We start from the raw sequence: 26969 nt of genomic DNA, 5'->3' as shown, positions 1-26969 counted from the left end.
TCTGCCCTCTGAGTCACGGCTGAGTCAGGACATGGGCACTGCTGGAGGTGCTGAGATCTGGGTGAGTCACCAAAGCCTCAACTGGAGGCCCCTGAATGTTCTCCTGCATCCTCTCAGGCATTCTGAGACCAAACCCTCCCCTGGGCAGCCCTGCCAAGAGAAATCTGCCCTCCACTTTCCCTGGCTGCCTCGCTTTCCCCTTCCCCAGGGCACCTCAGATGCACTGGGGCTGATGCAGGGACTCTGGCATGAAAGTCAAAGCTCATGGTTTAGCTGCTGGCATATTTTTCATCTTAATAAGATTTTGGGATTGATGCTGAACACGAATTTCTAAGAGTTTGTGCAGTCAGTTCCTGATAAATCTCAGCCATTGAGATTTGTTGAGAATTTTCTTGCTGATGGCCTGAAATGTCACACATTTCTGGTGCTGTCAGCTATCAGACAAAGCAGAGGTGTTGCAGAAAGAACCCTGTGAGAGTGGCAGCCAACACATCCTCTGAAGCTCTGTCTAGGTGGTAACACAGTGGGCAGGCAAGCAAAAGAGATGTTTTTCTTACTGATATATACTGTAGGTATGGAGAGAGATTATACCTAGAGAGAAATTACATTCTATTCCCATGCCCAAGCTTAACAATAAATGTCTTCCTCATGTTATTATGTTTTTTGGTGATGGTGGTGGTATTATTATGTTGTTGTTTTTGTTGTTGTCATCACAAATAAAAGACCTTTAAGCTAATGGAACCCAACCTTTGGCTAGTCATTGCCCAGACCTGAAATACTTAAAAAAATTTTGAGACTTTGTTTAATTTAAGAAGTAAACATTGAGAGAAACTGAATATTCTTTCAGAAAGAAAAAGTAAAACACAGCAGTTCTCAAGCAGTTCTCTCGTCTTGTGTAACTTTTGCCTGAAAACTGCAAGATGTGGTCCAGGAGCTGAGGTTTCTTGTCTCATAGTCTGAAATTGAATAGGTATTTTATTAGATAATGTGGAGTTGCCATTGTTGAGTGGCTGCTGCCATATATTTCATTTTCTAAAATTAATGAAGAGCACTGTAAGATCAACCAGACCCTTTAATGACAGACAGAGACAGCTCAAAGCTGTCAGGCAGTGCCTGATGGGCTCCTGCAACTCTGATGGAAAGCCAGGGAGAAAAAAGACTTTGTTAAACACAGCCCAAACACTAAAAAATGTGCATCTGTATCAAATGCAGGTTGGCTTCATGGCCAGCATGAAATGACAAATTTGAGAGAGTGTCATCACTAATAAATTGAGAGGGTTATATGAGGTCTGAGTGATGAAGTAAGTGTTCACTGTGACTTTATTCTTGAGCATATTTGTGTTCCTCCAATAAGTCAGTTCCTAGCCATAATCTGAATATTAGCTGGTCAAATTTCAGGAATTTATAACTCATATTAAAAACAAAAAAAAAAACACACTCAAACAAAAACAAACAAACAAACAAAAAACCAAACAAAACAAACAAAAAAAACAACCAAAAAACCAACAAAACCAAAATCAGAATCAAACACTTATTATTCAACTGCAGTTGTGGATTATTTAATCCTTTCAGAGCTTTTGGAATAATAGCACACAACCTGTGAGAGTGTAGCACCAATGCAATGCCCACACTTCCTAAAATTATATATGTCTTGGAGCTGTTTAAAAGCTTTCAAAATAATAATGAACAGTCTTTATTAATAAAGAATTATTAACAATTTTTATCCTGTTTTGACTGACATTATTTAAGATTTTAGTACGTGTCCTCCTGCTGTGAGAACAGATAAGGAGAAAGATGGCAGTAATAAGAGACTTTGAGTTTTTTGACCTGAATAGATGTTGATTTATTTATTTGTTTTTCTTTATGAACACTCAGCTCATGTATTTACTTTCTAAACATTTGCAGTTTCAGATTATCTTTATAAATGCCTGTACTTGCAATGAAATATCACCTTTCCTTGATTTTTAAAATAGCAAAATAATTATTGTTCAATAATGGTTGTCAGATTTTTGCAGTGTATGCATAACAAGTAGGAAAATACTGCCTACTCAGATGAAATGGCACAGTCCCCAGCTGGATGGCTGCTTGCCAAAATCCTGATTTTTTTAGTCCTGTTGGAGTTGGGAGGAAAATATCCCATTGCAGAATATTAGAGAGTGCTGTATAAAAAATAAGAATGAAAACTGGCTACTTTTAGGGGCGCACAACTTCTTTTTAGCTGAACCCATGTTCAAAATGTGATTAAGAGTGTCTTACTTAAGAATGAGACAACATTCTATCCCATAAATCATCTCTAAGTTTTAGCCTTCTAAATTCCATGTGTATGCCTCTACACCTTAAAGCGTTTAGAGAACTAATGCAATATTAAATAGTTGTGATTGTAAAATCTGTAGAAAACCATTGAAACCAGAGATTATGATATTTATACAGGAAAACATGAAAGGTAGTAAAAATGGATTAAGTAACCATTAGAAGTGTGCCTTCTCTGGTATCATCAGATAAAGGCATTGTGGGGGAAAAAAACAGGACAAAAATAGCTGCAGAAATACTTTTTCAGACATAAAATTCAGCATACATCATTCCCCTTACACTTGACTGCTTTTTATGCTTGAACAGCAGAGAATAAAACAGGATGCACAAGGATTTTTCTGGGTGGCTGTAGTATGTTTCTTTTACTTGGTGTTTTTTTTTTTTTGTTTTTTTTTGGGGGGGTGGGGGATTTTGTAGGGTTATTTTTTTAATCAAATACTTAGTCCTAAACTTTTGTGCCTAGAAATTTCTTTCAGAAAATAGTTTTGGGGTTTTTTTGGGGGGTTGATTGCTTCTTTTCCAGAGTAATCTGTAAGTAACATACACTTTCAAATCCAAGAATAGGAATCAACACTCAGTACTGAGGTAAGCAATTAACTGACTCCAGAGCTGGTTTCCTTAATGTTTTCCCTACATCACTGTACATATTTTGAATTAAAGCTTGGACTTCTCAGGCTTTTTAAGAAGATGTGGGGTTATGAATCCAGCTCACCATGAAAGATTTTTTATTTTTGCACATATATCCATAAAATTCTGTAAAGTTCATTTTAGCAATACATATATATGTATGTATGTATGTATGTATGCATGTATGTATATATGTATGTATGTATATATCCAGCTGTAGCACCACATGGTCTGTGGGTGGATTTTGCATACTGATTTTCTATGTACTTTTTTCTGTTTAAATCTCGAAATTATTTCAGTATGCTTTTCAATTACAGGGTGGCAGGAACAAATATATCACTTGTGACATATTTTAGGTCTTTAGTCTTTTAACTGCTAATGTTTTGCTCATCCTTGTCCAATATACACGAGGAAAAAGAAAAAATCGGGGGGAGGTTTATCTGAAAATTTTTTTTAAAAACGTGTAAGAATATTTTTACCTCATCAGTATCACATGGCACTGGCAATGTTTTGCTCTGTTTCTGATCCTGAGCAACTGAAATATGGACATCACTATGGACATATCCTTATTATCCACATGGACACACAAAATTAATGACCTGTACTTTTAGTGGACATATTTAAGCATTCTCATTTCTCTTCTGTGATTTTCTATTTGGTCAGCCACAAATGCTTTCTGAAGATTTCTTCAGATTTTCAGACCATGGTTACTTCCTTTGCATCACCCATGTATTTTCTTCTCTGTTTTTTTTTTTTTTTTTGGCTTTGCATTTAGAAATTCATTCAAGTGTAACGATCATTAGAAAAAAGAAGTCAACTGGAGAGCCCATCTCTAAGCATTTTGGCATGCATAAAAATGCAGGAGACATGTATTTCAGAGAAAAATTATGTCTCCTTTGGCCATCAGCTCTTTTGAAAAAAAAACCTTGCTAATGTTACAATATTTTCACAAAATGGCAAAAAACATATGTGTCCATGCCAGGTGCAGATGTGTCAGTGTAAAAAGAGTATTTTGTTTGTATGCACAGTTATAAGTATTAAAAATGTTAATTTTTATATATTCATATAACATATATTCCTAATATATGTAAATTTTCACACATATTCTTATACATGTACTTTTAACATATATTCCTAACTTGAAATCTGGGTTCCAGCATATGTTCTTAAGGTATATTCTCAATTCCTAGGTGTGACTATCTGACTTTCTAGGAAGAAAGGATGATCCATTATATGACTCTTAGAAAGAGAGTAATTTAAAGAGAATTATGAAGTACTGTCTATGTTTATGACTTATGATTCATGATTGACTGTGTATGCTATAATCTGGATATGTATCACACTAAATTAGGAAATAACAGGACACATATGAATTCTAAAATCAATAATTACATTGCAGGAAATGGTATTAAAAATTATTAATTAAAAATTAATTCATTATTTACTCCCTCTGTCCAAAAATATCAAAACAGGCAAATGCATTAAACAAGAATAATAAAATTAGGAGTTACTGGAAATTGACAGGACTTAACTTTGGGCTCCTCTTTATTGTTTCTGGTTTTAGGTCAAAAATAATAGTCTATTTGGTTGTAGCTTTCACTTTTCTTGAGATGGAAATCAAATCTCTGATTGAAATATTGCTTTAAATAGAAACAGCAATTAGATCAAAAATCTTTTCCGTGCCTTGAAACAAAACCACTCATCAATATTTCATTGTGTGGTCATATAAAGAAAAAAATACATTGTCCATGTCTTTCAAACAATAAAAAACTTTTTGAAGAAAGATTAAGTTCTGAAGAATGGCTTTGCTGCAGAATTGCAGCAACTTTTCAAAATTATTATCATTTTCACATGTTCCTGTATCAAAAGTTTTTTTTTTTCTCTCTTGGGCAACTGCATCTTTCAGTTACCCTTTGTGCTGCATCTTTGCAAGTTGTTTTGTAATTTAGGATTTACTTCTCAGTGCCTTGGCTGCTTTGGAAGAAACACAAGCCAGGTATTTGATTTAAAAACCTGCCTGAGAGAACCCTTGTGCTATCTTCTGGCACAGCAACCAATTCCATGAGACCAAGACAACCAGCAGAATTCCCTTTCCCTCCCTTGTGTGCAGAAGAGACTGCCATATTAACTACAAAGTTTTAGTGGAGTATCTGAGAGGAAATAAAAATGCTGTTCTCTGGGAGTTTTCAGTTACATCTGATGCAGGTTCTGTATTTTCTCAGTGCAGTGTGGAGGTTTTCATGGGGTTCAGAGAGGTGCCACGAGCTCCCACAGAACACTAGAGACATTTCTGCATTTACTTCCCAGCAAGGGAAAGGCTCATCTGTGATTGTCCAGCATTTATTTACATTTACAGCTGAAGGATGAATATTCTTAGCTCTGTCAGGAAGTCCTGATATAGCTTTGTCCGTGGCATTGTGAACTTCCCTGTGTTCGGGGAAAAGCAAGGATGAATTCTGAATAAAAAAAGGTTTTTCCTCTGCCTGTTGTGAGCAGTAGCTGCTGTTGGGAGAAACTGCAGGAGCCATGTGAAAAGAGCAAGGAAGGGAAAGCAACCAAATCCTGCTGCTTGCTAGTGGGTGCTACCAGGATAAAAAATGTAGGAAAAGCCACATGTAGCCTCTGACATTTTGCCTGAAGAGCTGGGAACTGGCACCACTGGAATTCTCTCCCTCATTCTATCTCAAGCTTTGCATTTCCTCCAATAATGGAAATTATTATGTGTGGTCACAGAAGGAGATGTGAACTTTTATACAGTGATTTCAGCTCCAGCTGTCATCCTGGATGCAGACTAATATATACTGCAAAAAGGATTTGCAAAGCAAAAGTACAAGCAGGATACAGCAACCACTTGTTGGCTCGTTATAGAGTCTTATTTAATGTTTACAGGTTTCTTTTCTTCAAATCTTCATAGCCATAAATAGATCTTACTAAATTTGCAACTCAAACAAGTGTCAAGAAGAATATCCTAGCACTCATTTTTGAGGGGACCTATACAACTTTTTTACAGAAATGAATATTAGCTCAAACCCAATTTCCCAGAAGGGGAAACAATTTTAAAATATAGAAAAAATATTTTTTCAGGGGGATTAACCAGAATGCAGTGGACAAAATGGAATTTAAACCTATTTTTGCTACATGTCAGTTCTATGCTATAAAGGTCTGACCTCCTTTATAATGTACCTTGAGATTTACTGATGAAAAGTACAGGAGAACAGCAAGAGAACTTTAATTATTTGACATAATTAAGAACTTAAGGATAATGACATAATTAATAACTTAATGGAACTTAATGCTGTGATGATGTAACATTTGTATTCTCTTTGGGTTTCCATTGCTTTCTTTCCACCTTAGCAAACTGATGGATAAGAGCTGAAGGAATAATGCATTGTGAAGAAACAGAAAAAATAGATATTTTTTTAATTATAAAAAATTTATAAAATTAATAGAAGTGTTAAATCATATAGCCTAAGGTCACAATTCTCAAACCTCTGAACCCAAAATTTTGTTTTCAGAATTGCACGACAAGCCTAAGAAATCTCATACAGAAGACTTGTAGGAATCCATAATAGCAAAACAAAAATAAAACAAAAAAATAATAATAAAAAAAAAAAATTGAGCAGCAGACATTAATGACATCAGCCTCAAAATGGAAGTGGAGATTTCCCTGTTTAGAATCCACAGAGACTTGTGACAAAAACACAGGAGCTGAAATTGCTGCTTTAGAAGCCTGGCTCTCAGCAGAGCTTTGGAAATCCATTCTCTGCACAGATAGAATTAAGATACAGTTAATTTGTGCCAAGGCACCGGGCAAGTTATCCATTGCTGACTCTGTGTTCTTGCCTTTAGGCTGACAAATTAGGGCAAGTTAGAAAGCTGGAATTTCATTCAGCTGTACCAATATGAAAACAGAGCCATGGCGGTGCAGAAATGCTGGGAAATAGGCTGTAAAACAAATGTAAAATAACTCAGTGGGAAATGCTTGGCCCAACTCATTGTTTTTTGGCAATACTGGGAATCTATCTAGGACAGCACAAGATCCACTTAGCAGGGAGTTACCTCAGCTAAGTTCTTAGCTCATCAGGCCCAAGGTAGGAAATTTTCAGCAGAATCTGGTTTTATTACAGCAAAACCAAGTTTTTTCTCTGTTATTACCTCCTAACTAGATTAAGCAAATGGAGGCTTCAGAGATATATTAAATAAAGGGTTTGAAACTTGCAGTTATTATACATGAAGGGTACAAAGTAATGTAGATATAAAACTTATGGTACTTCTGACATCACCACAGCTTTGGAATTATTTGCTTAATTCTATTGGCTCTGCTTTGAGCAATTTTATTTTGAAGATTAGAGAAATTTGAGAAATACAGGCAGAGGTCACTGTGTGTGAAATTCCAGTGGAGCCACCTTGCAATGAAATCCCACCGGACAAAACCACACAAAGAAACTGTTCCTCCCCAGCTTGCTCAGTTTTAAGTCTCTTATTCCATTTCCCTTAGTATTCACTCTGAGCTGGAAAGCTCCAGCCATGGAGTAACTGGATGTTACTCCAATTTCCAAACACAGATTTCTTTATTGGTTCGTTAAAACCTTACTGGAGAAGAGGACACAACACATGTCTTGGGCTGATTTTCACCCCCTGACAGGACAGGGTGGAATTCATGTGGTGGGTCTGGAGAAACATTTGGAAGCAGGAGGAGTTTCAACAGGAAAAGCATAGCATTGAAGTTTAGAGCACGTTCACAGGCCTTCTATTAATTCAGCATTTCTAGCTCAAATTAAAGATTAATCCCATCTGAAGTCATGGAAACATTTAATTATGGTTAGTCTGTATTGTGCATTCCCTTTATTCTTTAAACCTTAAGTTTTACCCAAGCTAAATTAACTGAAAATCCTTAATTAGCCAAAGCTAATATGCTAGCTGAGCTCCAGTAGTGAGTTTAAGCCTGAAAATAGGCGCTCCCCAGAAGTTAATAAAGATTTATATGACTTGCATGCATATTTTCTCCCAGTTTTGCTTACAAATGTGGTTCCTGTCTCATCATGCTGGCTAAAATAAGAATGCGAGGAAGGAGTTTTCCACATTGCACTATTTTGCCCCAATTCCCATGCCACTAGTGTTAAGCCTGTCGAGCTGAGAACTGATAAGCTTCATCTCTGTAAGTGGGCGGCTATCTTGGCCTAGTGGCTTTCTTTTCATAAGGAAAATTAAACTTTGGGGTATTTTGTTTGGGCTTTTTTGGTTTTGTTTGGTTTTTTGTTTGTTTGGGGGTTGGGGTTTTTTTGATGTTTTTGTTTTAGGAGTTTTTTTCATAATCTGAATAAATTTAGAGGGGACTGAAATGGGGCCTTTGTAATAAGGTGTGAATAACAACAAAGCCATGGGATGCCTGATTTTATCAGTTTTCTTTTCCTATAAGAAGCTCAATATTAATTACCATGACCTAGGCGGGCTACAAAATGTTCAGACAGCTAAGTGACAGAAGTACCTTTTAAATATGGGCAGTGTCCCCAGCAGAGGAAATATCCCTGTTCTCCTACCCTCTCATACTCCTCAGATTCTATTCTTGGCCACCCTGTCAGTGGTGCTACGAGAAGGTTGCTGTTTCAACCCAAGGTAAATAATTTAACAACTCTCTTAGAGGATATATTACGTTCTTCCATACTTTTCCTGACACTGCACCGCCTTTACAAAGCTGCAAGACACATCTCCAGCTCCCTGTCCCACAGCTGGTGCCAGTGGCACACAGAAATCACCTGGTGTTACTGGGGCTGTCCACCCTGCCAAGGTTTTCAAGCTCTAGAGCCCTGATCACAGGCTCATGATCTGGGACGTGGTGCTTATCAGGGACTTGTCTGCTCTCTCTGCTCTTCAAAGCATAAACAAAGTCCTTTTAGCCCAAAATAATACATGGCAGTGTCATCCGAGCAGCAGGGCAGGGGCAGCTGGGAAGAGGTGATGGTGGAAAAGCTGGGGTCCACTAGGGCAAGTGGAAACCCAAAGTGTGTAACAGAGCAAGAGTTAATGTACGTAAACCTCAAGAAAGGAGAATTTAGGCACTATTTTACATGTGCTTGTTGAGCAGCAAGATTAAGAAGCAGTTCATTACAAAATGAGAAGAAACAGAAAGATGTAATTACCTTGCCTAGTGTAGAAAGGAAAGTGTGTAAGAGTCCAGGAGAATGTCCACCTTTTCTTCAGATGGAAATGTACACAGGAAAGAAGAATCAGGCTCTCTTCTGGCAGTGCTGCCTTCATAAAGCACAAGACAGAGTGTAACAAGAAAAACAGTGACAGGGAAAATGAGCTTGTTGACTGACCCAGAGATGGAGGTCACTCTACCCTTCAGGCTTTGGAGGGGCTTGCAGAGATGTGAGAATCAATCTCCTGAGATCTAGAGGACACAGCTCTCCTGCTCAGTGGCTTGGCTTGGGATTACACAGTGTTTTCACCTGCTCAGAATAATTCTCTGACCAGAGCTGAGGGCTCTCACTGCTGCAGGTGTTACAGGTGTTCCAGAGATGAATTTGTGGTTGTGCAATTTACCTGTTTATTTAACAATATGCATTTTGTTCAATCACGAGGGTACTGCAAGTGAAATGTGCAACAAGGCTGGCCATCGAAATCTGTGCATTTTTGGTGTGGAAATAAGTTTCCATGCAGAGGCAATGTTTGATTGCAAGTTGTTTCTTGGATTCATGAGCTTGAGGTCTCATTGCTTACGCCTCTTTACTCCATAAGATTTAATATCTTTACTCCACAACCTAATATTTTTGCAGCTTTGTATTGCATATTTTTTACTTCTGTCCAGTCCAAATGTCTCCTTGTTGCTGGCACTCTCATGCTCTGAATGTGCTCCCTACTTGGGCCCCATTTATGCTGTTTTATCCCTTCAAATATACTATTGTCATCTGCACTGCTGTGACTTCAGTATTTGTTCCAAAGGGTAATTGAATTTTAGAGGAAAAAAAAAGACAAAAAACCCAATCAATTTTATTCAAATTGATCTTGCAAGGGTCATGGAAGAGACATGTTCTTCTAGCTAGCTCTTTTTGTACTGACACTTTTCTTGGAGATTTTTTTGAAGTGCAACTCAGCCTCTAGGAAGAAATTCTGCTTAGTAACACAATGTCCCTGCTACCACTCTGTCAGCAGAGAAAGAACTGATTTTCCAAAATTCATAAAGTAAACAGATTATTTAGGAATGACTAGGAGAAACTGGTGGAGGGAGCAGGGGTTGGGGGGAAATCTCTTTTAAGATCATTTTAGGAGGCTTTGTGTGTAGTGTAGTGTAGTAATAAATAACTGTCTCACAAAATTAGCCCAGACAGGTGCAAAGAGCCAAAGATCACCAGATTTTCATGCCTGTACCTTCCACTGAGCACCACCACCCGCAAAAGTTTTCCAGATTGGGTCAAAAACCAGTGAGACAGATTTTCTTGCCAGCAGACTTGTCCCCTGTTGTTTCTGCCTTGCACTGCTCAGGCAATGTCCTCGGGGGAATATGAAACAATGATGGAAAACAAGCTTTTCAGCTTTTGTTCTCACTAGCCTGTCACTGGAAATGGGGAAAGAATACTCAAGACTTGGGGCAGGCTTCACTTCTTTCAGAGATGTAGGACCTCCCAAGTAGGAAATAGTTTAAAGTGAAATTTCAGAGGAAAAAAAGAAAAAAGAAAAGAGATGTATTAGAATGACAAGGGGAAAGCAACTGCCAAAATGAATAATTCAGGAGGACACATGCAAGGGTAAAAGGCAGATTTTGTTACATCAGAAAAACAAATAGCAAATAGAATGCAAATAGGTTTACAATCATATTATCATGCACATGAATTTCTGCAAAAATTTTATTCCCCATTTCAGTCTTCTTCCCTCAAGCCTCTTCTCTCTGTAGCTGGTACCATTCACAGTCTGTGGTGAGGATCTGAGCCACCAGACTCAATTTCAATTCCAAATCCAAACATAAGCAATGGCTTGTGAGCTTGCAATTCCTTTGAGGCTCACCCAACTCCAATTTTGCTTTATTCCTCCAGGGGAAGCATTTTCTCTTTGAAGCTACAATCCAACCCATTCCATTGCAGGATATAGGCTCAGATTCTCCTCTAGGCTAGCCTGTTGTAGGACATTTTATGCCCTGTCCCTTCATAGCACACTAACAGAGGAAGAGAGCTCTAACATGAAGAAACTGTAAATGATGGAGTGATGTTCGGAATTTAGAGGCCTGGAAAACACTCGGTTCTCCAAGCCTCTCTCTGATTAAAATTAACACTTAAAATCAAAAGCATTGTGAGTTTAATTAGTCCAGATGTTTGAAGGTGCAACACTAATCTCAATTTATTTTCTCTTTTCTTCAAAAAATATATTGGAATTATCATGAGACAGATGGTCACCAGAGATTATTACATGTACTGTTTCTTTCTGAGAACAAAGATAAACTATGTAAACTAATTGCTAAGCTGCTTTACAGTAGGTAAAGTGATGGAAAAATTCTACTTTAATGAGTTGTAAGTCACCATGCCTGAAAAAGGAGCTTACTTTAAAAGCACTAATGCTCAGAGTTACAACCGCTTTTCATTCAGAATCACAAAATATTCTGAGCTGGGAGGGACCCATCAAGATCACTAAGCCCAACTCAATGTTTAAAGTGTAAAACTTTCAGTGCTCAGACTAGAGGGGGATGTGCACAAGGTGTTTCTCTTCTGGTTCCTATTGTCTTTTCTTCAAAATCACCTCTGGAAAGCTTTATATAGAGTCACACATGCAGGAAGCATTGCCTCTGTCAAAGGTAAGTGAGAAACATCACGTGGGGCTACCTGAATACATCACAATTCACACGGGACATCTTCAGAATTAGGGAGTGATTTTTGGCAGGAAAAAGTCATGATTCTCACAAAGCAAGTGCTGGCTTCCATGAGGGAAATTTCTACCTTGTCTACAGCCTCAAAACTGAAATTATTTTTTTAAATCTATCATCCACTTATTAATTTCATGGATCTTCCTGTGATTTTCATCTCACCTGACTTCTATTATTTCTTTTTCATAAAACAATGGGCCAATTTTTGAGAGTTGGTGTTTTGCATTTTTAGATTTTCTTCTACTAAATCAAAAGTTTCTCATGTTTAGGAGGTTAAAAAGTCACTCAAAGGCAGAGTAACAAACTTTTCTTTCTGACCTCCAGCTTCTGAGAGGTTACCAAGAGGCTCAAGATTATTTAGAATGAAAGTTCTTGCTGATGCTTTCACTTCTTGACAGAGCACCTGGGGCAAATCAGATTACTTGTTTGGTTGCCACTGGCCACCAACTGCTGTGTGTGCTGGGGACAAGGGATCATTCCACTGCCCACTGACCTTTTTTTTTCGTCAAGTTTTACCAAGATTTATCCCGCTTCCGGGCTCCACACTTCTGCCAGATATCAGCAAACTCTGCTTAATAGCAGGATCCCTATGCACTGCCTTTTATCCAGAGAAATCAAAGTGTTCAAACACAAATTAAAGTTTTGCAATACTTGCTGGCACACCTCCTGCAAGATTTGTTCTGCTGTAATTAAGGCAGCTTTTGATAAATCAGAATCCTTCATCACCCCTCCAGCTGTGGGGGCCCACATAGTCCCAAACAAGGATTTTTGGCAAGATCTCTCATTTGAAATGGTGCAGATTTTGTCTCAAAACTCTCCCTTTCCTCCCCCACAACAGGCCACTTTGTGCAGTGTGATGCTTCGTGCCACTCCTGAGCAGGCAGTCAATGAAAATCTACCACCTCTGCTGCCTCGTTTTTGGATGTGGCAGCATATCACCCTCTCAACCCACCTAACCACACAATTATGCCTAAATTAAAAAAGGGGAGAGATGGGGAGAGCAAAGAAACGCAGGAATGCGGGGTGGGTGGGAACTGGCTGATAAGAAAGCATCTGGCATGGGCAACTGAGGATGGGACTGCCTTGCCAAATCCCCAAAAGTGGGGAAAAGGCCAAGTAGGTTTCAATGAGTAAGCAATTAACATTATATTGGATTGCTGCAAATAAACGCTGATTTGGTGAAAAGCCAGGGGAGTTGTTAGTGTGAAGAACAGTGGGACCTAGATGGGGTGATTGGTAAAAGCTCAAACCAAAGCTGTTCTGTGTGGGCTGCCAGTTTTACACAATCATTGTCAGGGTCATCAGCGGCTGAACGTTGTTAGCCCAAATTCAGGTGGCCAAACGCTCCAGAGAGGTGAATTTGGGAGCATAATTAGGCTGATTGCCACCGGCTGATACATCCCTAGTGGCTCCCTGTACTTTTTATGTTTAAATATTGCTAGTTAAAATTCTAATCACTTTCAAATGGATTGCAGTGAAACAAAAAGTAAAGGAAAATAGAGATGCAGCAGAAAGGTGTAAAGGTCAGGCACTGCCCAACACCGTTTAGTTTCTTCATTTTGGAGCACCAGATAATATATAAATTGAGATGAATGGGGGAAGGGAAAGCAGTGCCAAAGCTCCAGGTTGAATGCACTCTTTTCTCACTTCATAGCCCGCTCCAAGCCTTGTTTCCCAGGAAATTCTCCATCAGGAAAATGATGTTGGGGGGTGATCAGCTGGCCTCAGGAGCTGGTCACTGGGACAGCTCTCTGCTTTATTGGTGTGCCCATGCTCTGATTCAGCCCAGGTGAGGAAAGCTATGCAACAGAGAGGCATTAAAGCTGGCTGAGCCATCCTCCTGGGGGAAAATGGAATGTATCCCTTGATGCAGAGGAGTTCCCCTTCATTTCCTGGGACTAATCTTGTTGGGAAAGGAAACAGTAAAAAAATAAAAAATAAAAAAAGCAAGGCCATTTTTTTCCCCATGGAATTCTATAGTGTATTGAGTAATTCATTCTGATCCACCAATGTGTCTTTCAGGTGCTGTGATAAATATTTTTTCCACGTATGATCATTCTTGGTGAAGATAATTTTGAGCACAGAATTGAGTTCTGAAGCAAGTTCAATATATATTCTTTGTGTTTCATTTTGGGGAGAACTGACACTGAGAATACAGGCTTTTTATGCTAGAAAACACATTTGTGTCCATATCCTGGAGGCGCTCTGTTCTTCAATTCAGTTTTATTTTAGGGAATGTTGCTGCCTCGGTGTTGGTGACTGAGAAAAACACCATGGTGAGCAACTTTTGCTAAATAATAAATAATATTGCATCAAAACATCCACTGATTTTTTGTTTTTTACTTCCCTTGAAGCAGTATCTCCTCCTATTTCAGCAGGAATAATTCTGCATGAACCTACTAGATAGTTTTGCTCCAGCTTAAAATGGCCTCCAAAATCACCAGATTTAATTCTGCTATGGCTTTAATTTATTTGGGCTGTTCCAATTTATGTTCTTCTCCTTTTAAGAACTGAGTCTGACTAGAACTGAGGGAGAAAAAGGGTTATACCTGTTTAACAAAACATAATGGCATGACTTGTTTCATGCCATATATAGATTCAATATATCAGATTGGAAACATGAGATCATGATGTTTCTTTCTAGGATACACTTGTTTATAGGAAAATTATTCCAGTTAGTTTTTCTTGGAGAAAACATGGGACTGGATCTTCTGAACACACCAATATTTTTTCTTTATTTTTTATTTTTTCTGTAGTCATACCTGCAAGAGAATAAATCAAAGTTCTGCTAGAGCAGTGCTTGTTTTTAATTTTAAAGTTTTGTACTTTTTAAAATAAATTAGGAAAAGTTCCACGTCTATCCTGACTGAGGATGGGGAAAATCTTATTTGGGGCACTATGAAAACCCAAATTTTAAAGTCCATTTTAGTCAACCCTTTTGCATTTAACCACCATTGGTTTTATGGTAGCTATAACCATCAGTTTAAGATATGATGGCTTAAGTCTTATTCTCTGATAGAAGGTATGGGTTGTGCCAATTCCACACCTTTCACATCTTTACTAACCTGAAATATTTTAGAATGCATAAAACATTAAATATTTTTACCACCCATTCAGAAGTAACTGGAGTATCAGACACTAAACTGGGCTAGTGTCTGGATGTCAGTTATTTGCTGCTTTTTGCAGACTTTCTGTTTCTACAGTTTGTCAAAATGAAGGGGAGGGGTTGTTTTCTCTTTGAACATGTGGTGCTCTTGGATGTTTTTAACACAAGTGAGTTAAACAACTTTGTTTTCATATTTGACAGCATTCAAAGGAAGTAACAGGGCTAAAAAACTACAAAACAGATGAGTTAAGGCCTGTCTTTGAATTAAGCATGATGGAAATCTTGCTTTACCTGGAGATGTGTCACTACTGTGACTCCAAAAGAGGAAACTTGTTATTGTGAAAATACATAACAACTGCATGTAGAAGGAATAAAATTATAATGCAAATTATATAAAATTTTAATGCAAATGAACCTCAGACCATGGGCTTTTCCAGACCCTAAAATCTGAATGTTGGTGAAGTCATATCACTGTCAGGAATTACATATCTTTGCATGGACTTGTAGCCATGACTACATTGTTATTTTTCAATCTTGGATATTTTTTCCTCTGAAGAGCTGACTGTACAGAACCACAACCAAAGTTCATCCAGCCTAGTAACTTGATCCTGGCAAAGGCCTAAAAGGTCTTACTAGAGGAATTTATATGGGTATATTCCTATAATCTTTTTCTCGTCTCTAGCAGTTTCCAGAGGAGGATAGTCCTAGATTGGAAGTGCATTATGTATCTTCTGTAATACCCCAAAAATTTGACTTCTGCAAACTTCTCCTACCTCCCCCTCAACCCATGGTATTATCTTTCATCATCTTCAGCATCCACTGATGTGGAGATAATCAAATATGTTGGTCCCTCATGCCAGCCTTTGTTTGCTCTGAAGCTCCCTGTCATACCTTTAGGTTTTTTTCTTACACTGAAGAAGATTAAAAAAAAAAGCGTGTGGCACAGTTCTTGTGGTAGAATAAATGCAGATCAAATTTCCTGCTATTCCATAAATTGTCTGCATTCCATAGATTACCTGCATGGCCATTGTTCAGCCTAAAGTGAGAAGATCTTAAGAAATTCTTCATCCATGGGGTGGGTGGGTATGGAGAACGTGGAGTGTTGTGGATTAACCCCATCCAGGAACCACCACCATGCAGCCTTGGCAGTGGCATGGGAGAGAGAATTGGAAAAAAAAACTCCTGGGTTGGGACAAAGACAGTAAACTGTCTATTAAAATAGGAAAATTTATATCAAAATAGGAAAAGCAAAACCTGCACACACAAATAAAGCAAGATGAGGCATTAATTCCCTGCTCCCCATGGGCAGGCAGTGCTCAGCCATGCTCAGGAAAGCCAGGCTCCGTCACAGGTGGCTTGGGAAGAGAAAGGCCATCACTCCAGATGTCCCCTGCTCCTTCTGCCCCAGCTCTGTGTGCTGAGCCCAATCCCCGATGGTTGGACCATCCCTTGGTCCAGCTGGGCTCTGTCCTGGCTGTGTCCCCTCCCAGGTCCTCGATGGGCAAACACTGAGCTTCCACAGCCAACACATCCCTGAGTTATCAGCATTGCTTCCAGCACGGAGCCAAAGCACGGCCACGCTCCTGCGGGAAGGAAATCAGCTGTGCTCCAGAGAAAACCAACACATGGTTCTTCTGAGAGCTTTAAAGCAAAGCTCCCAGAGTTTCAAAAACAGAAATTTGGACTTGATGGAAAGAACGGTTTTTATCACCAGGATGTGATCAATCTCTGGAGCAGGAGCCAGAAGAAGCTATGGGTCATTCATCCTTGGGATGGATCCTCAAAATCTGCATGGTCCTGGAACAGCCTGAGCTGGTTGAGGAGAGACTAGAGCTTCCTGAGGATCCTTCCAACTTGAATTGCTCTGCACTACAATAATCCTGAAGTTTTTTGTGTCTCTGGGTCTCAGCCTATTAAAAAAGGGCATTTCCCTGCCACTGCTGAGTGTTGTGGAGCAGCATGGAAATAGTAAGGGCTTCAAACCCTTGGCAGTAAAGACATACTGCATTCACAGCTTCAGGATTTAATACTGGCCAGAGTGCAGCTCTGTGAGAAACAACTGCACAAAAAACCCCCAAAAATTTAATATGCTTGTAGAGGCTCTAAGATTTGGGGAGTTGATAGTTTGTTTTGTTCTTTGTTTTGCTTTGTTTTGCTTATTTATTTAAGATTGCAGTAAAACATTTGGAAAAGCTGTGCTGCCACTTCACCCTCTATTTTCAGGGATGGAAATAAAATATATTACAAAATGGATATTCAAGCCCAAAACGGCATCATTTACTGACCTGTACCCAAAGGAAATTAAGCACTAGTTGAAGCTGAAAACAGTATTGCGATTGGATATTGTAGCAAATTAATTAATCTACTGATTATTTGCATAATGAAATTAATGCAACCCTCCTAGGGCAGTAGTAACCAATAACAATGAAGTTAAATAAATTATTTAGAAAACAGGCAGCAAACACAGAAACCTCCCTGAAGCCACTGGAGCACAGAAGAAGTAATCTTCTGTCACAGACAAAGGTGGTGTGGGACCTGTGGGAGTACTGGACTACAAATTAATCTCATAAACCTTGTAGTAAATTGCACTTGCTGTTTGTAATGTTAAACAGTGGATTATTCTTTTTTTTCCACAAATATGGGAAAATTCTTATTCAAATGTAATGCAGCTTTTGAACATGGGAGTGACCTGCTAGCTTAAATTGAACCTCTGTTGGTGAGACGTAAGTTCTTATGTCCCTGCTGGACTTTAAATTCAACATGTGAAACTGGGTCATCTGATTTGTCATAGTTCTTTTGGGGTGACTGCTCTTTCTAACATAATGTTGTTTGGGTTTGTTTTTTTTTTTTCTTTTTTATTTAAATACCAATGTAGACCCAGTCCAGAATGTCATTATATTTAGTGCTACAGGCCATCCAAATTGTATTCACCATTTTAAACATCTGCTTGTCCATGTGAGAGACTTAGAGTGTTTAAAGATTTGACTGAGACTCAGGACAAAAAATGTATTTTTATGAAGATAAATAGGATTGACACCTGAAACACAGGTTTTTGCTAGTTCTTACCACTTTCTTAGTTGCATTTCCTTCTCAGGGCTGATAATTCTCTTCAGCCTGTGTCACCTTTCTGGTTTGCAGCAGAGTATCCCATGGTTTAACATCTGGGACAGAGAGAGACAGGGAAGACAAAAGAGCTTGATAAAACAAAGGGAAAACTCAATTTCATTGAGTATCCAAGTCTGAAAAGCCAGCATTTAATTTCCCGTGATAAAATTCTCTCTGCAATCGGTGTAGGCCTCCTGAGTGAACCACACCATTGGTAATGAGAAATGTGTTTTGGACCACTATCTTGATGTTTTAAAGAAATTTATTAGCCAAAGTCTAATTTCTGCATTTGGCTGTAGAAAGGGATCTCCATTATTTTTCAGTTCTCTCTTGAGAGTGATAGAAAATTATTTTTTCATTTTGAGACAAATTTCCAGAAACTTAAAAATATCTAGCTACCAAAAATATAGAAAATGCTACGCAACATGGCAAGTTCAGACAACTAGAAGACAAACTGAAAAAAGGAAAAAAAGAAAACTGAGTTCATTGTGCGCGGTAAACTCAATTTTTTCCAGACCCAGAGAAAAAACTGAGGGCCGAAGTATGGTAGAAGTCAATATGATACTAAGCCAGAACTTTCTTGTGTTTCTCTTTTCATTTTCATAATATTTTAATGGTGAAATCTTTTGAAGCCATTGGTTCAAATCTCCTGCCTCTATAGTCAATCTTTTCGGTTTACTTGCTAAACTAGATACAAGGTTCTACCAAAACTGTTTCACAATAACCATTTAGTTTTGAACATATTTATTTTTTCCAAGGAAGAATTTTAAATTAAATGAACATAGGAACTTTTTTATGGTTCTTTTGACCAAACTGACATAAGTATAATTTCAATTAATTGTTTTTCTTGTTTGATTGGCTCAGGTTCTGATCCCTTCCAAGAAACAACAGAGAATTTTTGTAAAAGCACTTGTGTACCTGGAGAAAGGTTTTGTGATGTTCCTGTGGCACTGCCTGTTTGGGGAGATTTTATATAATTATATAGTTTCTTTTGGTCTGTGTGTTTGCATCTCTTGAATGAAGTTATTTACCTCCCACTGTGCTTTGGCAATTCGAACTACAACTTAAATATGGAAAATTCTGCCTATTATGACTGGTGTCAACTCACCAGAGCTCCCAAATGTGCTACCAGCCCTGTAATCCCTCTGCTACACGAAAACCTTTTGCTCAGTTCCTGCATCACAGGCTCCTAGTGCAAAGATTAGGAGGTAACTGCTCAGAAATTCCTTAGGCACCCCTAGGATAAGGACAGACACTTTTCTTCCACTGCAACAGGGGTTTGGAAACCTGTAAATATTGGGCATCTCCAGAATGTTCATACTTATTTTTCAGATCTCTAATTAAAAAAACAAAAAATAAAGGAAACCAAATCAGAATTTCTGCTTAGGTTCTGGACCCTAAATAACCTCCTTGGCTCTTTCTCATTCACCCTGTCATCTGGCTGTCAACTTTAATTCTGCCACTGATCTTCCTTCTTTTATGAATAGAGGAGCACAATTTAAGCTCTTGTGCTTTTAACTGAACAAGAAAACATTATGTCCAACTCAATTAACTGAGTTACCAATGTGCCTTCCTGTTCAAAGACTAAATTAGGATGAGAGAAAGTAAGGAAAACACTCAGTGTGGTTTCATCAGATATATCTAAATAACAGGTTAAGAGAAGGACAAATTTATAATTAGATGCATTTTTGTTTCACACGCACCTTGCTGGCTCCATAATTTACATCTTGCTTTCATTAAAAATAGATGCAGCTGTCAGAGCACCAGCACACACCCTGCACATTCCATACCTGCCCCGAACATAGCAGAACACAGGTTTTGTGTAGGATTTACAGTTTTCTTGTCCATCTAAACTTCTATTCCATGCTCAGGTGCTACAGTTATAAAAACAAGTAGAAGCAGTGAATTCCCTCCTGCCATTTCTCAGGAATTAGGTGGGGCATCAGTTGTCTCTGCAGTGAACTGGGGAAATAAAATTGAGATTTACATGGGGGCCAAAGCACCCAGTTTTGTTATTCACTGATAAAAGGTAGGACAAACCTCTGTATCAGACAACATGTATCACAGGTTAATTTATTTTGGCAGAAATCAGGCTTTAATATTCTGATTGAAGCTTTTCATGTCACTTCACACTCAGTATTCTCAAGGACACACTCAAAGCACAGGAATAACAACACTGCCAAAATCTGTTGCTTGGTATTGCTTGACTGGGAATTCAGGTCTTGTTGGTTTGACACAGAGTGTAAGATATTTTATTCAAAATTAATTATTATTTCTGCCACATAATTATTAGTGGTAAAAAGCTGCATATTCATATACAGTTTACCCAGCCATCAGGAGATGTGTACACTGTCAGGGGCAATGCTTCTATATTCTGCTCTGCTACATTAATTCTCACTGTGCTTATTTCCCCCTTTTCACCTCAATTCTTCATTGTCTGCACCTTCACTAACCCCATGTTCACTGTCTAAAATCATAATGTGAAAGATGCATAGTGGTGGCATCCAAATATTTAAGCATGAGCTTAAATAGTGGTGCTGTTCTTTCTGAGAGCTAGACCAGGTAAGAATTGAAAAACATTAAGAATTAATATGAACCTTCAGAACAAAATGGTGGAGTAGAAAAAGAGCTGAATATCTTTTTTTTTAAAGTTCTGCCAGGCACATTAAAAAAAAAAAAAAATGTGGGCTGGAGTTTTATATATTTTAGTAGCAGAACAAGGTGTTCAGGTAAATCTATTTATACTGATTGAACTGGTAGAAGTGCATCTCTCCGTGCAGGTTTTCTCTCTTTTTGAAAAAAAATTCAGGAACATAATACAGTACTGAAAAACACTCAGGGAAAGGCAGCTGTTGGAAAAGATTTGTGCTCCTAAACATTTTTTGTTGTAATTCTACCCCAGTGACTCAGTCAGGGCAGCTGAACTTTCCTACCTTTGAAGACAAAAGACTGGGAGGTTTTCAGATGATGCAGTTTCAGTGTCCATGAGGGTTCTAAAGTTTGAATGTGCCAAACTGAGTGTGGTTCTTCTCTCTGACACCGCTTGAGCAAACAGTGGGCTGAGATTTGTTGCTGACTTTGGGTTGGTGGTTTTCATTTCCATCCCTAGAAATTCATCCCACCAGCTTGTCCTGAAGCTCTGTGTAATCCCTAAAGAATGTTCTATGGGTCAAGGCATGTTTCTTCTACCATGTGTATAAACAGCCCTGATAAAATTGGGATCTGGATTTAAATTAATTTTTTTGGGTGGGAATTTGTGAATTTGCGGGGTCCAAGTTGGGCAACTCCCTGGGGGCTCCCCTGGCAGGGGAGACCCTCTTGGAGCAGTTCTGTATCAGGAACCAGAGATGCATTGGACTTTTTCAGTCTTCAGCTTCTTGTTTATTATCTTATCAAAACTTCAGCACACTGTCTGCCAGACTCTGCATACAGGAAAAACAGCACAAAAGTGGCTAACAATCTCCTGTTACAAGGCCTTTTAAGTCTAATCAAAAACTAAACTACCCAGTTAAGAAGTGACACCTAGATTATTTCCCTTTCTAACCCAATAACTGACCCCTAAAGACCTGCAGTGCAGATTTTTCTATCCAATTGAAAGATACCACCCAAACCCAAGAAGAAAGAAGAAGAAGAAGAAAGAAGAAAGGAACTCAAGAGAACACCCTGTACCCTCCATCTTGAACCCATCTATAACATACTAAAAAATCCTAAAACCTAAATTTCTCACCCATGTGACATACTAAAGTACTCTCTACAATCTCTACAATCCCTTTCACACTTTTGAGGTTTCTGGTTTACCTTGAGGCTTTGGAAGTTTTCTCCATGAATGAGGGTCAAAGTCAGTGCTCTCCTGGGGGTCAGGACATCCCAGAGCAGACAGAGAAATATTCCCAGTGGCCTGGGTTTCCACAGAAATCTAAATTTATCCTAAATTGGTTGTTATTGATTCATATTCATGTTTTTGACCTTCTGCTTGTTTTTTGGTTTTTTGTTTTTCTTTTTGTTGTTGTTGTTGTTGTTATTGTTGATGGGGTAGGGGTTTTTTTCTTTATTTATTTGGCACATTCCTACTGGATAGGAAGACTTAATACCTCTAAAATAGCCAGAAACTTTTCTATAAAATTCCCTTAAACTGCTGCTTTCAGTACTCCCTTCTGAACACATAACATTCAAAAGAAGCCTCACTCTCTGCCCTGGGAAAGGACAAGGGTGAAATTCCACCAGCTGAAGAGAAAAGGGAAAAGAAAAAAAGCCAAAAAATAAGAAAAAAGTCTTAAACAAGCCACCTTGTATTTCTTTGACTCCAAATGCTCAAGAGAGACTGTGTGTGAGATAAAAAATATTTGTGATATTTAATCAAATTGTACAACAGCATTACCTCAAATTGCTTTATCATTTATAATGTGCCCTGCACATGTTATTTCCTGGAGAGACTGTAAGGAGAAATGTGGTTAGCAGGTTTTTTCTGAAATTCCAGCACTGTCAAACAAAAGAACCTTTGCATTTTCCATGAATTCTGGATGTGCCAGGGTTTGAACTTTTCTTGTGAGTGTGTGCAAAGTCAACAGATGGCTTGGAACCAAAAAAATATAAAGCAAACCAGAACTTCAGCTGGGGTAAATCATCATTGCCTTAAATTTCTATGGGTTGGATCTTAAGAGATCTAATGCCAAAATGATAGTTAAACAAGACACATAGTATTGGGTGGAAACTTCTGTTGTTTGTAATGAGAGTAAACTCTGACAGGCATTTGAAAGATCTCAAGTTTTTTCTAAACTGAAAAATCTACAGAAGTGTATACTAGAAAATCACAAACAATCTGAGAATGGGAGACTTTCTTTTTTAATATGTATATATATTTTTTGCAAACAGTTATTGGCCAGAGAAGAAGCATGTGTGGTTTACAAAATACAACATATATTTTCTTTACTTTTTACTTCTACTTGTTTACTTCTTTTGCCATTTTTTAAATGGCAATTACTTCATTTTATAAATAGAGATACAAAGAAGGTTTGAATTCTCAAACTTGTGGTTAGTTTGTTTTGTAATTGAAGTGGATTTTATTATAAAATTTCTAGGTGATAAAGGGATGTGCCAAAATCACAGCTGATGTCAAAGTTTGATAAATTTTGCAGCTGCAGCAAGAGGAAGAAAAACAAAACCTTTTTCAGTACTGTTTCCACTAACTTCTGCTAATATGTTTGTAGACACAAGAACTGAATCTTGTGTCAGCTCACAGAATCTAACAGCCCATGTATAAACACTACAACCTTTGTTTACAGGGTGTTGGATGTTCCCACCCTCTCTCTCCAGCTCATGAAGGAATTTAAAAAAACTCCTGGAATCTTTTCCCTCTTCAGCCCCTAAAATAATTTTGGGCAAAAACTAATGTGCAACATTATATATTTGGTATTTATCTTATTTGTTATTGAGCATCCTCATAACTCTGCTTGACAACAGAAAGTGCCTTTACCCATAAGATTTACAGTTTTCTGCCTAGAGAAAATTCTCAGTCATGAATGCATGTGTTTTAGAAGGCTCGGTTTAGCAGCAGAAACTGGAGAGCACCAAATTAATCATTTTTGCATCTATTTATAACAACTGTCCATCCAGTTTTGGAAAGACCTATACAAAAACTCTATGTTAAAAGGATTATACTAGAAGGTACACTGCCTTCATTGAGCAGCAAATCATCAGAATATATGTTAAATATTAAGAATTAGTTCACTTATATACACACATAAACATTCTGTCTAAGTAAACCCCAAATGTTGAAGGAAGAAATAAAAAGGAGCTGTTAGAGGACTCAAACACATTAAGGAAAGCTGAAAATTGCCATGTGTTTGGGAAGTAATTATCTGCAGCTTGAAAACTCCCCATGACCATTTACACTTTCGGAGCTCCGATTAATTATTTGCAAATGCACATTAATGCTTCTTTAATTCCATCACATACAAACATGGCCAAGCTCTAAAAGCACCATGACTGTAATTAAAGTATGTAAAATAGACCTGGATATGTGTTGTTGTTGTTGCCGTTGTTGTCTTTTTTCTATAAAGGATTTTGTTGGTGGTGGTTTTGGTTGTTTTTGGTTTGTTGGTTACTTTTCCCTTCTGAATTGAATGACTGCAATGGGAGGTATTTTGAGCTGGGTATATCTTCCACTTAAAACATTTGTGGAATTTTTAATGTATTTGTTTCTCTTGCTCCTTCCTTCTTTGAGGACCAGCCTGGATTGTGTCTGTGCAGCAGAGCCTCACATTCCACACCTCGTGTGTGCTGAGGGAGATCCTGAGTGCCTCACTGGAAATAGAGTGTAACATACTCACACACCTGCATTTCCAGCCAGCTGTTTGATCCCAGCAATGGGAAAACCCAAGAGTTTTCCTGGGAGAAAAGACATGGAGCACAGCTGCTGACATGCCCTGAATCAGCTTAAACTTCACTGAAACTTGTATTTTGGCTGCAGCTTCAGCTAGATACCTCAGTCCTGCATTGCTGGCAGCTTGACAGACACCTTCAGCTGAAAAATATTGCTTCAGAGAGGGTAACTCTGGACTGAAGAGGTTACTCTGAACTGCTTGTGGCTTTTGAGAGGCCTTTAGTGGTTGTTTATACCACTTGTAGACACAAGGAAATTGACTTGGCATGCTGTGCTCTGTAAACACCCAGCCCATCAATGCAAAATAAAAAGGACCCACCAACACAGTGGGAAGAGAGTGGTGATCTCTGGAAAATACCAAGAGGACACCACCTAGAAAGCAGCTGAGAGGACAGATCTTGCAAAAGATAATATGACATTTTTAGTGTATCCATCTGGTTTTTTCAGTCCCACAGGTCACTCTGAGGATGCAGAGGGTCTCTCCTCAGCGCTGGAGGTTGAGTAGGTGTGGTGGTCAGGGAGAACAACCTCATTTTCCCAGTGTTCAAACATTACAGTGGACATTTTTTCCTATGGACATTGAGAGCAGAGAAGCCCTCAGATTGGCTACACAGTCCATGGGGAGCTTCTCTGGAGGGTGTGAGAAACAAAAACACATGAAGTCTTTGCAGAAAGTACAGAGTTTTTTTCCTACACATTTGTTGTTAATGAGAAAGGACAAAAATTTGGGAAGATTAAATAAAGACTCTATGATAAAACATTTTCTCTATTGCCTCCTAGCCCATTTTCACTTATTTCAGTGAGCTATTTTTCCTACAGGTCAGAAAGGTGAGCTTTCTGCCTCCTTTATCTTTCTCACAATGTATGAAGGTAAAGAAAGGAAAATTAGGTATGTGCCTGCTCATTCATGGTCAGCCTCCTTCAGTTTATCAGATATAGCTATCAGAAGTTTTTGACCCAAAATCCTACTAGTGCATATAAAGCCCAAAATCTTAGAAATTAAAATCAACAAAGAATGTTCTTATTTCTCAGTATATTTGTCTAACATTCAGGTACCTTTAAGAAGTGCACAGAAAAAATATTATCCCTGTACTACAACATCTTTTCCCTTATCCCTCATGATTTTGGACATGTCTATCTTATCCATTATGCTTTACCACTTTTTTCAAAGTTTCAAAGGCCATCTATCACTGCTTTTATGAAAGCTTTTTCACCATTTTTTTTTTTTTAACTGGCCTCTTCTCTGCTTTTTTGTTTTCTTTCTAGTTCTTCCATAGTGTTGCAAATAATGGCCATTTTAGGACAGAGGCTGCTTTATATTGTTTTTTTATGTGGTGTCTTTGGGCTTTTATGTGGTTACCATAACACAGGTGCACAGCAGTGCACCAAAATCAGTGAGGGATGTGAAGGTGTGAACACCTTCACACCTGATACCTCTGGTAGTGCTCTGTGGTGGAGTTTCCACACCACATCCATAAATTAAAAGTGAAATACTTGATAATGAAAGTGATGGCCAAGGGCTGAAGAAGTGCTGTGGTGTGCAAGGGGAATCTGTTTGCCCATAATAATAAAAGAAAGCGCTCCCCAAACACCGTCCTGACTAACCAGCACATTGCTTTATCTGCTAATGAGCTGACTTCCCTGTCATTCCAAGAGGCATCACAAATTTCCAGGTGCTTGTACTGCTCATTTTCCTAGAGGAAGAGATGCTGTAGGGAACCTAGGCCAGCAGCAAGCCATTACAGGAATGGACTTTGGTTCCTTTCAGGAGGCAACCCACAGAGATTTCTCTAGGTGACTCCACCTCATTCTCTGGCCACTGGTGACTGAGCCAGTGTTTTTTGGTGGTTGGTTTTTTTTGGTTTTTTTTTTTTTTTTTGGGGTGGGTTTTTTTGGTGTTTTTGTTGTTGTTGTTGTTTTTTATTATTATTTTGGGGGGGGTTTGTTTGTTTTTGGTGGGTTTTTTCTGGGTTTTTTTGTAGTTTTGATTTTGGTTTGGTTTTTTTGGTTTTTTTTATAGCGAAGGCATGCCAACTCCAGCTGAAAATTCCACACTGATGGAGTGCTTGAAGTGTCCTGCCATCATCATCATCATCATCATCATCATCATCTCATGTGATTGGGTTTCCTTATTTGCAAAATTGCCTCTCATGCTTCAGGTCCAGCTGTTTCAGCTCTTGTTCCACTCACTCAACTGCACTTGGCAAAGTTGGTCTGTGGTGTCAGGGAATTCTCTGTGTCACACTGAAACCAAAGTGTTGATCTCCTTAATGGGCTGGTGCATTCATTGCTGTTCTGGTTTTCCCAATGCTAACATATGTCTGACATTGAATTCCTATTATTCACAGGCACACGTGTGTATCTATGGCAACCTCAAGAGAAAAATATGGATCTGTTACAAAATGCTGAAATTGCAGCTTTTTTTCTTTGCTTCAGATATCACCTGGAAAGGTAACCCAGCTTGGCCTTAACCCATTTGGAAAACAAATTTTTGCAAGAAACCTGACCCTGAACTCTTATGTACCAACAACTTCATATTCCCCCTCTTGCTCTCCTGGGTCTGCTTGTGGCTTAATCTACTTTTT

General features: G+C 38.5%; 1 long non-coding RNA gene across 1 annotated transcript in view; it reads left to right on the top strand.

The window, feature by feature from the left end:
- LOC146763587 (uncharacterized) overlaps positions 1–26969 on the top strand; it is a 35131-nt gene continuing 8162 nt past the window's right edge. The window contains exon 1 of the long non-coding RNA XR_014951589.1: positions 1–26835. This is a non-coding gene — a long non-coding RNA (uncharacterized LOC146763587). The remainder of the gene's footprint in view (positions 26836–26969) is intronic.

The sequence above is a fragment of the Lonchura striata genome, chromosome Z, assembly GCF_050655825.1.
Source record: "Lonchura striata isolate lonStrDom1 chromosome Z, ASM5065582v1, whole genome shotgun sequence".
Lineage (NCBI taxonomy): Eukaryota > Metazoa > Chordata > Aves > Passeriformes > Estrildidae > Lonchura > Lonchura striata.
Note: the sequence above shows the minus strand (reverse complement) of the source record. Positions and strands in the feature narration are given on the sequence as shown.